The 12,874-nt window shown below is 33.8% G+C and overlaps 1 protein-coding gene and 2 pseudogenes across 4 annotated transcripts in view; all 3 read right to left on the reverse strand.

The window, feature by feature from the left end:
* Positions 1-12,874, reverse strand: part of GPHN (gephyrin) — a 714,820-nt gene that overhangs the window by 500,311 nt on the left and 201,635 nt on the right. The window lies entirely within an intron of this gene.
* LOC141522570 (dephospho-CoA kinase domain-containing protein pseudogene) overlaps positions 1-12,874 on the reverse strand; it is a 57,311-nt pseudogene continuing 44,437 nt past the window's right edge.
* Positions 1,883-2,869, reverse strand: LOC141520512 (solute carrier family 49 member 4 pseudogene; annotated as a pseudogene).

Raw genomic sequence — 12,874 nt, forward strand, 5'->3', positions numbered from 1 at the left:
GAGAGGGAGAGAGAGAGAGAGAGAGAGAGAGAGAGAGAGAGAGAGAGAGAGAGAGAGAGAGAGTATAATTAGCAATTATTTCTGTTCTGACCAGAAACTGAGGGTCTTTACTTCCCAATTTGACTTTTCCCCCCCAATAAGCAAATCTAGGTCGTCATCTTTTGCCTCATTTCTTACCTAGCCTTAAAATCACTGAATACCTCAGTCCAACTGAAACCTGTTAAAGACTTTAGCTTTAAAAAAGGCAGCATTTCTCACTGTAATTCAGGGTCATCTCCAATTCATATAAATCTTCCCAGGTTTTTTCTGAAATCATCCAGCTCATCATTTCTTAAAACACAGTAATGTTCCATTATTAATCATATACCATAACTTATTCAACCATTTCCCAGTTGATGGGCATTCCCTCAATTTCAATTCTTAGTTACTACAAAAAAAGAGCAGCTATAACTATTTTTCTATAAATAGGTTCTTTTTTTTCTTTTTTTTATACATAGCCAAGAAAGGCAGACTTGATTTTACCAGTTCAGAACTAACCTTAATGCTGAAGGGTCACATGGTCATTATTCTAACCAAATTTTGAAAAGTTTTTATACTGTAAATCAATATGGTGAGATATCAAAGGATAAAAAAATTCAAAACATATATGTCTAAGACAAAGGACAAAATGAAACAGCTTAGTACTCATGAAATGGTAGCTCAAAAATGGGGAAAGATTTTCTGTTTTGAAGGCAAAAGAACTGATAACAACTTAAACTCTAGTTGTTATGCTTGTTATAGGGAAATGTTCAGTGAGAAAAAGGCAACAAAACCAAAATCTTTTGATACAGTTTTTAGAAGTAATCAAATGGATCTTGTTTCTCCAAAAGCCTTATAAAAGATTCCTAGGGAGGATTTTCCTAAAGAAGTACTAAAGAAAAATATTACTGTGATGACTGACTTCTTTTACTTTCTAATTTGTACTAAAAATAAAAAGATAAGAACTATGACTACAACATACTGTAAGATATTCAGCACTTTTATGTTGCTATATCATAAAAGTAATTTTATGTGTTTACTATGTTGCTGATTCATTCGTAGTTTATGAAATATTCAAGTCAATTAAATGTCACTTACATGCAAAACACTGTGCTAAGGTGTTGATTGTGATTAATATCAAGATAGAAAAAAGTCCTTGATCTCAAGTAGTTTAAAACCTACAGAGTCTGTATTCATTTCTATTCCAAGTTAGGCTTTAGCTTCTGGGGTAAAAAATTCATTATCTGCCAAAAATTGCTAAGAAAACTGTAAACAGTATATCAAAAACTAGGTATAGACTAACACCTTTACCATATGACAAGATGTCAAAATGGATATGTGTGCCAAGATGTCAAAATGGATATGTGATTTAGACATAAATGATGATATTACAAGCAAATTATGGAATAGTTTAACTTTCAAACCTATGGAGAAGGGAAGAATTTAGGATCAAAAAAGATAGAGAGCATTAGGAAATATAAAATGAATAATTTTGATTATAAAATTTAAAAGTTTCTGCACAAAAATCAACACAAAAATTTAGAAGGAAAATAGAAAACTGGGTGGGGAGATTTTTTTAAACAAGTATTTCTGATAAAGGTCTCATTTTTCAAATATGTTGAGAACTAAGTCAAATTTACAAGATCATAAGTCATTCCCCAATTGAGGAAAGGTCAAAGGATATGACTAGACAGTTTTCAGACAAAGAAATGAAAATTTTCTAAAGTCACAGATCTCCAGCTAACAATCAGACATGTGCTTGTCAACTATGTTTATTCTGAAATCATCTATTGCTACTCGAGTTCTTCATTATTGTTATCTAGTAGTAATTAAATAAGCACAAAAAATAAAAATCTGTACCCTATTAAAAGCTCTGAGTTTCTCTTTTGCCTCTATTTCCTTGTGTAATCAGAAAAAATCTGATATGCTGTTTGTGGGCAATTCTGTAAATCTGTGCAATTAAACTGAAAATAACAACATCAAGTTAATGTCTATCACAGGATTTCCTGAAGCACAAAATTAGAAGCAGACTAAGCAAACATGACTGAAGAAGGCACTAGCTGAACCAAGAAAATTTTGTGTGATAAAATGTGGAAAAATAAATAAATAAAAGCATTCCCATGAAATTATTTCTTTAAAAAAGTAACACTCCATAGGTAGTTCTTTCTGGAACTGGAAAAGAGTTTTCACAAAAAGTTCAAAGAATATAGGTATGTTGCTATTTAAGAATACTCTTAGGAATATATAGTAGGCATGAAATTCACTGGTTAAAGGCAGATGAGGAATGTTGTTCAAGCAGGTCAGGGTGAACCAAGTGGATGATAGTTTAACACTAGAAATGGTAAGAGGGTTTAGTTTCACTATGCCTCTGACAGAATCTGCAAAATTTGCAGTAACTTTCTAATGATGAAACCTTCAAAGATTGACCAAAATCTAATCCAGCCATCTAGTTGGATGACAGAAATAGTGTTAAAATTAAATCCTGAACTCCAAACCAGTCAACATATACAATAAGGGTGTGACATAGACTAAAACTATCATAAGAAACCTTAAATTGTTTAAGAGCCTACATAAGCCAGGTCTGTAGCAGCCTCTGGATTGCTGCAGTTATGCTAGGATAAAATGGATGTTGTGGTGGAAAATAAACAACTACCACAACAAACATTAGAAACATAATTCCAAATTCTGCATATAATACCATCTTAATTTGATACTTAATATGGATAATATCTTCTGAGGCAAGTAAATGTGATGTTTTATTAGAAGTTGATATAAGTAGTTCAACTAGAAATGCAAAAGCTGAATAACTGAGCTTAGAGGTCACATAAAGGAGCAACCACTCAGCAGGCCATAGCAATGATCATGGCTCCTCCTTGATGCTCCAGCTGAAGCCCATGGCAGCTTCTGGGATGGTTAACCTGTTGGCCCACTCACACTTCAGTGGGGTCACTTCCACCATCTCTATCACTCCCCACAAAGGCAGCTAAGAGCAGGAAGCAGAGAGCAGTCACTTCTTTCTCTCCCTTTCTTCTTCATTCACTGGAGTTCAGTTCAACATCCTGCTGATGTTCCCATGCAGTCAATTTTCTTTCCAATTCTTTCCTGCAGCAATCTCATTTCTTTCCTCTATCAAACTCATTTTTATTACCATTCTGCTACTCTCATTTCATTTACAAAATCATTTATAACTTAAAAAAACCCCAAACCCTCTTGCATTATTTCTTCCAAGAACCTGAGTTGAACCTGTGTTCAAGCTGTGTTTTGAGATTGTTTAGAGCTATTTTTGAAGAGTTTTTCTTCCTTTGGATTTGCATCCTGAGGATCCCATATACCATAAATTTCTTTATGTTAGGGTTATTTGTTTATTCATTTGCTCATTCTTTCAGTATTATTTACTAATTTTGTGTCTTTCTTATTTTGTGTCCAGTTGGATCTTGTAGCTGCTGTTAGACATTAAAAAAATATGTTATTTTAAGCTCTCAAGGATAATTTAGTTTGAAGATTTACAGGTTTCAGTGCATTGTCTTGGTCTGAGCTCTACAAGTAAACGTTTGATGTCAGAGCAACAAAACTGTGACTTTGCCACTGACTAGAGCTCCAGTAGACCACAACTGTATTCAGTCATTGTCAGTTAGCTGGAAAGTATAGAAGTCACAGTAAAAACTGCTATCTTCTCTTTGGGCTGGGGTTCCTACTCGGATTATTCTGCTACAGGTTTCAAAGAATGCTAGAGGTTGAATCTAGGAGGTACTTTACTTTCAGAGAGAGTCACACAGCTGCCATTTACTTTTATACTAGCTTCTTGCTCAGTAAACAGCCTGGGACCTTAGGCCAGTTCTTGCTCTGGACTTTCACCACTATGCACAGGTCCTGAGAAGTCTGAATCTTGCTCTAAAGTGGTTAAGTTTCCTTTTATGTTTTGGAAGCTCTAAGCTTCAATCATGACAAAATCTTATGATTATGAACTTTTTTAAATCAATAACTCTTATAAACTTATTATCAGAGAGAGATGAAACAAGTTATTCATTACTCTTTATTCCTAGCCTATGACTGAAATCTGAAAATTGGGGGTAAAGGAGAAAGTTGTTTCTCTCATACAAACTGAGTGATAGATAATATTATCTACTAGTAACCAGTAACTTTGCCTCAAGCCTCACAATAGCAAAGGGGGAAATGGAAACAGGAAGATGGTACCTAAAAGTGCCTATTTTGTAATCTATAGATTATATATAGATCTATAGATTTTTATCTTAGCAAATAATTGTAATAATATGCTTTTATGTCTGAATTTTAGCATGAGATGCAAAGTAATTTAATATTAAAAAAGTTAGCTTTAGTATTGGGAAAAGTGGTTCCTATTAACATTTACTGGTTAATCAAACGATTGCAACGAAATGGGTTTGTGATGAAATACCACATGAACACTAACAATGTGGAAAGGATGTTATTTAATATGAGCAATATGAGAAACATCTGTGGGAGTCCATTTTCAAGCAGCTAAGATTGTTACTGAAATGCTGAATGAAATGGTCTCATATTAAGACTTAAAAACATGCATTCCAAAAAAAAAGTTCTGTTTCTTCAGAACTTTTAACTTTTACTTCCAAGAAAATATATCATTGAGTCATATTTCTTTATATTTCTCTATGCTATCTCTAGTAGTTTTTCTTTTCTTCTCTTTTTTGTAAGACACTTTTTACCATTTCTTTGTCACTGTTGATTAAAGAATTAAAGAAGTAATAGGAAATCTAAAGAGAAAGAAATCAAGATTTGTGGGACATATCATACATTAATTATAATAAACACAAATAACTATATGCTACTGCTTCATTGCCATAAATCTTTAGCTTTGATTTGATTAATGAATTTAGGATGACTTTTGCTTTGTTGTGTTATTTTTTTTCTTTCTGCTGAGATTAGGTTTAAATTAATCATTTTATTGATTTTCATGTTTATTTTCAAAAGATAAAGTTCTGAGCCCAAATAAAAGAGTTAAGACAAGGATTCAAATTCTATATTCTAAATATAGATAGGCTTTAGTTTCTTTACCTGTAAAATGATGGACTTGTACTAGAATAATCTCATATTTTTTTTTGTTATTTTTTGCAAGGCAATGGGGTTAAGTGACTTGCTAAGTAAGTATTAAGTGTCTGAGGCATATTTAAACTCAGATCCTCCTGACTCCAGGGTCAATACCCTAGAAGCTGTGCCACCTAACTGCTCCCTAATCTCATATTTCTTTACCTGCTCTGTGATTATAAAATATGACAAATAGTTAAGCAGCAATACGGGGCTTTTTAAAAAAATGACAATTTGCTTTACTGAAAATAACAAAGGCCAGAAAGTTCAGAAATACAGGTCACCAAAGCATATGATCTCAAGCAAATTCTAGATTCTCTTCCTCTAAAATGAGGAGAGGATGAACCAAATAACCTCTAAATGTATCTAGAACTAACATTCTATGATTCACAAAGAAAGTTCACAGGAAAGTCTGTTTTTTAAAAAAAGATCCTATGCAATTATTTTACAATTCTACCACTATGAAATACAGAGGTTTTCAGGAGAAATAAGGTCATTTTGAGTTTCCAATTTGTTCATTTCTTTGGTCAATGGCATGTTTTACTCAAACTTTAGTGTTTTTTTTAAAGTTTCTTATTAAATTAAATTTTAGGTCATAAATTAAAACAGACCATTATTTTTAAATAATTTACCTCCTCCTTTGCCTCTTAGAGCTTTAATTTGTGAAGGCAGGAAATAAATCACTACAAAATTTAGAAAGCAAAAAATCAAATTCTATCTTTCAAGGTAAGTTCTTCCTCTACTCTCTTAGCTTTAACATGATAAGCAAAGTCTTTAGAGCATGTGATTTGCAAAACTGCATTTTCTATCCAGATGCTAACTCACACTCAGAATGCCTGATAAGAAAAAAGTTTGAATTCTGGTAGACATATTTATACCTTATCTAATAGTATTCAACCTTGACAATATTTTAAAGTTTAACAAAAAATAAATTTACATCTAAATTTGTGAACCAACCAATTACCTTTTATTAAGTATCTATTATATGCAGGTCACTAAGCTAAGTGCTGGGAATTTAAAAAAATTTTTAAAAATTTATTTAATGGGGTAAGTGACTTGCCCAAGGTCACACAGCTAGGCAAACATTAAATGTCTGAGGCTGGATTTGAACTTAGGTCCTACTGGCTCCAGGGCCGGCGTTCTATCTACTGCACACCCTAGCTGCCCCTGGAAATATTATTTAAAAAAAATTAGTTCCTGCTCTCAAGAAGCTCACAGTCTTTGGTGGTGGTGGGGAATGGGACATGGTCATGGAAACATGTTCTCCAATAGATAGATAGATCTAGAAATAGAAAATAAACTAGGGGAAAAGAAATACTGAAATTAATAGAGAATGAGAAAGATTTCTTATTCAAGGTGGAACTTTAATTGGGGTTACACAAAAACCAGCGAAAGTAGGAGGCTGAGATAAGGAGGGAAAGAATTCTAGGCATATGGGGAGACACAAATGAAAATGCTTAGTGAAAGCAGGTGGAATGAAGTCTTACTCAAGGAAAAGCAAAGAAGCTAATTGCAAAGCATCAGAATTACATGGTGGGTAATTAAGTGAAAGAAGATTAGAAAGATAGGGAGAATACATGTTTTGAAGGACTCTGAGCCAAAAAAATATTTTATTTTTGATGCTAGAAGTAATAGGGAGTCACCAAGTTTTACTGAGTGGAGGTGAGGGTCAGTTGTTAAGTTTTAGGAAGATCAGTTCAAGAGATGTTAAAAAAAGTAGAAATTAAAAAAGTTTGAAAAAGTGATTGGATAGGGAGAGGTAAGAGAAAGTGATGACTGGATGGACAATGGTAATCTGACAGTAAAAGAAATCTTAAGAAAGTCAGGAATGACAATAAAAAGACATCTTGTTTATATCAAAATACAGAATAAATTTAACAAACAATAATATTAGATCATAACTTTTTTCTTTTCAGAAAAAAGTGAATGTCTTTTCTGACTAGTAGAGATTCAATTCAATTAATCTCAACTAAATAATACTATTTTTCATAGTGTACCTATTTTGTGTAGTAACTATGCTAGTTACTGTAGAGGAAATAAAGTTTAGTTTAAAAAGAATTCCTATTCTCACAGAGTTTTAAGCTTACACTGGTAACTAAAACAAAAAATGTTAACTTAAGGCATGGAGCATACATTAAAAATAATGCAAATTAGAATGTTTGCCATATTCTAAGGGAAAAAAGTTCCCCTGACAGAGGCAGATCTAGAAAGACTCCCTGAAAGAGATGAAACTTTGAGGGCTTGGGATTGCACAAAATCTTCCAAAGCAAAAGATATGAATTTTTTTTATAAATTTTACCCCATGATAGCCAAAGTAGAAAATAAATTTCAGAGATACAACAAGCTATATTTAACTGACAAGTTATTCAATAAATTCTGACAGATTAATGTTAAGCAAATATACAGTTAATGGAAAGTAATGATAAACTTTAATGCTTATTTAATTGACCAATAAAACCATATTCTTAACTTCACATATTTACCTAAAATCAGGGACCTACTGCTTTATATGCTCTTATAAAAAAAGTACAATTAAGGATTACTAATGTCTATAAAAGAGAAGTTTAGTATTAAATCAATAGTCTTATATTATTTTAGTCCTATTAAATTTGCATAATTTCAGTGTAGGGCTTTTTAAACATGTTACATTGTAGATTAAAAAATAAAAATATTTCTAATTAATTTAATTTCAATTGAAATGTAAAAATTTCAAATGTACAGAAGTTACAGGTGAGGATATAAATATACAGTGTCAGTAAGGTTTGCAAACCTTACTTTTTCTCCATCTCCAACTTCAAATTACTAGAAAGTATCAGAGGAGGATTTTTGTGGAAGTATGAGGCCATTTTGTACAAAAATGGAAATTTATGAAGACAATAAAAACAAAATATGTAGACTGATACCCCAAAAATGAGTACCTCAAAGAAAAAACATAGAAACAGTAACTGTGTAAACATAATTTTAATGATGAAACAACATATCACAAATTAGGGATGCAAGTAAATTATGATTCTGAAAATTTTTTCAGCAAAATAGTAAAAGAGAGGAATGGGAAATCTGATAAATACTTTAAAAATTAAACTGGAAAATTAACCAACCAAGCAAAAACAAAAAAGTCATCTTGAAAATGAAAGAAAAAAATTGAAAAACAAAAATACCACAATGATAAAACTAAGAACTTGGTTTTTTTTTCAGTTATTCATGATGTTTATTGAACTGCAAGAAAGGGAATACAAACAATTTGTTAAGTGCTATACACTGACATGGAAAAAATGTATAATTATTTTTTAAAAACCTTAGTAAAACAAATCAAAAGCTAAAGTTTCAAATTAAACCCCCCAAAATCTTTTAAAGATGTTTAATATACCACATACACATTTATAAAATAAAATTTAACATAGGGTATCCTGTAAATAATTAGTAAAACAAGTGAAAATAAATAGAACCAAAGTTCTTATGTTTTAAGAAAATTTAAACTACTAAATACAATCAGAGAAAAGTAAACAAAAAACCCCCAGAAAACTTAATAATGCAATCCTTTGAAACATTTAATATCAGTCCATAGCAAAGTCACTTAATACCCAAAGCTCTAAGTGTTAACTAAGAACTTTTTTTTAACGAAGATGAACTATTTTGTGAAAATCATAACTAAAGAGAAAAATGAATAAAGTGAATTCCAAATCAACAAAGAGAACCTAAAAAACAACTATTAAAAATGACTATACAGCTATCAGACCAGAAAACTAACTCTCTAAAGCAAATGAAATGATAATTGATGAAAAATATCTCTAATAACAAAAATAAGACCTCAAACTCTAAACTTCATCTTGAAGAGTTAAACTGAAAAAAAGCAACACCTAGTGGGGGAAAAAACCTGTCCTGATAACAGAAGAATTTATAAGCAAATAATAATGATAATAATAATAATAATAATAATAATAATAATAATAATAATGATGATGATGATGATGATGATAATAATGATAAAAGATTTTTTAATTATCAAGAATAAAGTCAGTACAAGGGGAACAGATTAATTATAAAACATATTTCTCAGTCTAATATTTCCCCTACTTAAGAGTCAGGAAGACTAAAATTCAAATCCTGTCTTAGACACTTATTTTGCTGTGTCCCTGGGCAAATTCACTTTAACTTAATTTACTTCAATTTCCTCTTCTATAAAATAGGGAATAATAAGAATAGTGCCTATCTCCCAGGATCACTGAGAGCATCAAATGAGATAATAATTTTAAAGGAATTACCATAGGGTGGTACACAGTAAGGTTTGTGTGTGTTTGTGTGTGTGTTTGTGTGTGTGTGTGGTGGTTGTAGTACTGATGGTGGTAGTGGTTAGCAGTAGTAAGACATCATTCCTTATATAAGATAAAGAAATTTAGCAGTTCTAGTAACATGACAGTTTTAAAAGCAAAATAGTTGCCAAGTTTTCTCATAGAAACCCCCAATAAATTTCTGAAAATGGGCACAGAACAACCAAGGATAAGGAAAACTGAAAGGAATCAGAAATAAGCTCTTCTACACATTCTATAATTTTAAAAATATGACCAGAAACCCAAAGAAAATTGTAAAGAATTTTGCACTGGCTTGGAATTGCATTTCCTTTCCTTTATCCCACCCCATTTTTTTTTTTGAGGAACTCATGCAGACTTCTCTGGCACATCTCCTTTACCATTTTTAATGGGTTTCTGACCCCATCTACTCTGTAGTCTAATTAATTACATTGGCAGAATTGCAGATCCATGCATATGACCTCAAATCTTCACTTCTGTCTTTTTTTTCCTGGCCTAAAGTGAGTCACTTCAAATCCCAGGTCTGCAAGAAGTCTTTTCTATTCCAGATCTTTCCCTAAACCTCTATCAACAAAACAATGGATTCCTGCCCTCATCAGGAAAGATTAAAGTCTTTGAGCTACAACCACTCATCAACTTCTCCCTCATTACTACACATTGATACTCTCAGAGCTACCTGACTTTCCACCCATATTTCCTTATGTCTCCCTCTGTCCTCATTAACTGCTCTTCCTCTACTCAGTTGATTTGCTTGTCTTCCAGTGAAACTAGCCTGCTTTTGGGGGGCATGAACCCCCAAGCAACTTTTCAAGCTCCTATACCTTTCCTTACTGCTCATCCTTTTCAAGGCAGCTTCTGTTGTCTGCTGCATCAGGTGTTGAAACATTTTCCTTTGTTTTGAAGTATTTATTCAGAGATATCTCAACTTATTTACTACTTCTGGAAGTCATAATTCCTTGTTATTAATATATTTCCTTTTAGTTTACCTATTTATACTCCAATTTTTAGTAACTTCAGTCTTTCCTCCCCTATTGTCTACTTTTTGACATGCTGCCCACTGAGGATGGTTTCCCTGGGGGCTGGGACTCCCATTTCCTCAGAAGCCGGGCAATTTATAATTCACCAGGCTAGGTCACTTTTGAGTAGACAGAATAAGTCCTGGATGATGAGGGTTGTCTTTCAGGCTTAGTGCCACAAAGTATAGTGCCATTAGTGTAGTGCCACAAAGCCCTCCACATATGGTGCCTTGCTCTGATCTCTCTTGTTCCTCAGTTCTCTGGTTCAAGAAGTATAGACGTGATGCCACTGAAGCTTAGGCAAATTTTTGTAATTGGGAGTTTGAGTCTTGTGAGGAAGATATTACTTATTAATATTGTTTGAACCTAGCTTTATGGGTTTAATTCAAAATATGATGTGGGGATCATGTGGATCCCAAAGAGCTCCCACCCCACCCCCCAAGAGAACCAGAGAGACTGCTGCAAGGTATGTGTATGTGAAGCCCTCCCATGTTTTGAGTCCACCTAAAATACTTTTGGTTTTGTCCAAACTTTATTGAATATTTATACTTACTTGCTGATATACCTCATCTCATATATTGTGCCTATGTGTAGCAGTTTGTGCCCATGTACTTTTTTTTTTTAGGTTTTTGCAAGGCAAATGGGGTTAAGTGGCTTGCCCAAGGCCACACAGCTAGGTAATTATTAAGTGTATGAGATGGGATTTGAACCCAGGTACTCCTGACTCCAGGGCCAGTGCTTTACCCACTACACCACCTAGCTGCCCCCGTCCCATGTACTTTTGTTAGAATTCTTTATGATGTGAGACTTAACAGATTTGAGGGAAATCACATCTTTTTTCAGGTTTTCTCCTACACCAGTTGAATTAATAAATTTGTCTAAAATTCCTTTTAGGATTAGGGGTCTATTCTCAACTGCTGGTCTTAATGGCATGGGGTATGGGGTTTGTGTATTGGGTGGGGTGAGAAGACTGAGCTTTATCATAAGCCTAGATGTGTCCTCCTCCATTCCCTCTTTTCTCCTCCATTCTCCTGTGGGGTTCTGCTGGAGCACAGATTTCTGCAATTTGGAGTTTGCATTTCCATGGTTCTAGAACAAAGAGGATGGAGAGGCCACAATGTGAAGATGTTTTCTTTTGTAATCCCTTTGGTTTGCTTGGTTAGGGCAATCTTTTTTTTGGGGGGGGTAGTACTCAGTGAGCTCAAGTCAGGCATTATTTTGTAGAAGCTTTACTTTGGGTTCTTGGTGCTCTAGATCATTGTGATGAAAGTAAGGCATTGCTGGTCTTCACAGGGTGGAGGGGGGCCCTTAGGGAATTCATTACAAAGGGGGAATGGCCCAGCCAATCACAAGACTGGGAGAGTTTTCCTAATCCCATTCCAGGGATAGCAAACCCCAAACCAGTTCTCAACTGGTCAAGAGTGACCTAGAGATCTTGACCTAATGCAACTGAGTTTGCACAATTAGGTAACTGAACATTAACCCACATACCCCCTGTGACCATTTGGGGTTCATTAGCATATCATGCATAGTATGATGTGTGGGGGGGATCATATTAGGGGCATGTCATGGAATTGGTGGACCTCTTAGATTGTAACTCAAGCACTGAGAGCCTATGAAAATCTAAGAGGGAGGGGAGTTTCTGAAGACTATAAATTACCTGATATTCCAAAGACCACCTCATGCCTCATACCAGGTGAGGTACCCATATCATGCAAGGTTGCAAGGTTCGTGGACTAAAATGTGCAATTTTCTCTCTAGCAGGTTTTTCTTTTCATTCATTTATAACAATCATGAAGAAAGGGACTGGAAAAAAATGCCTAGCCCTCCTTTTGGGGGAGTCTAATATTTTTCTGGAATGTGATGCTCGCTTCAAACTCAAAAACTGGTTCCAAAATATTCTGATAACTAATGCATGACCCCTAGGGTTTGACCTCAGTTTCCTTGTCTATTCCAAACACTATTCTTATGTTTGGAATAGAAGAAATCTTCATACTTAGTGTAAGGCCTATGCCTGATTGACTTGGCATCTTATCATTTTTGTTAAGTAGAACAGAAAGACTTGATTTAATAAATCAATCATTCAATCCCACCCTTACATTATCACTCCTTACCCCATCTCACCTTTTCCAAATCAAAAGATTCTGGAGGTAGAGACAAAGAGGGAGTGCACTCCAAGACTGCAGCCTAGGTTGAGCAAAACTCTTGAAACGGGGTGAATGTCAAGTTCAGGGAAAAGAAGTAAACTATTTTGGTTAGAAGAAAATTCATAAAAATGAGTAATGTGAAGTTAATCTGAGAGTGTAGGCTATAGCCAGAATGCTAAGGACTTTAAATGGCAAGTTGAAAATACTTTAATAATCTTTTTGATAGAGTGTTATAGTATGACTTGGAAAGGTGAGAAAATAGATGTTAGAAGATCAATTAAAAGGCTATTATAACAGAGCAAAAAAG

This window comes from Macrotis lagotis, chromosome 4, assembly GCF_037893015.1.
Source record: "Macrotis lagotis isolate mMagLag1 chromosome 4, bilby.v1.9.chrom.fasta, whole genome shotgun sequence".
NCBI lineage: Eukaryota > Metazoa > Chordata > Mammalia > Peramelemorphia > Peramelidae > Macrotis > Macrotis lagotis.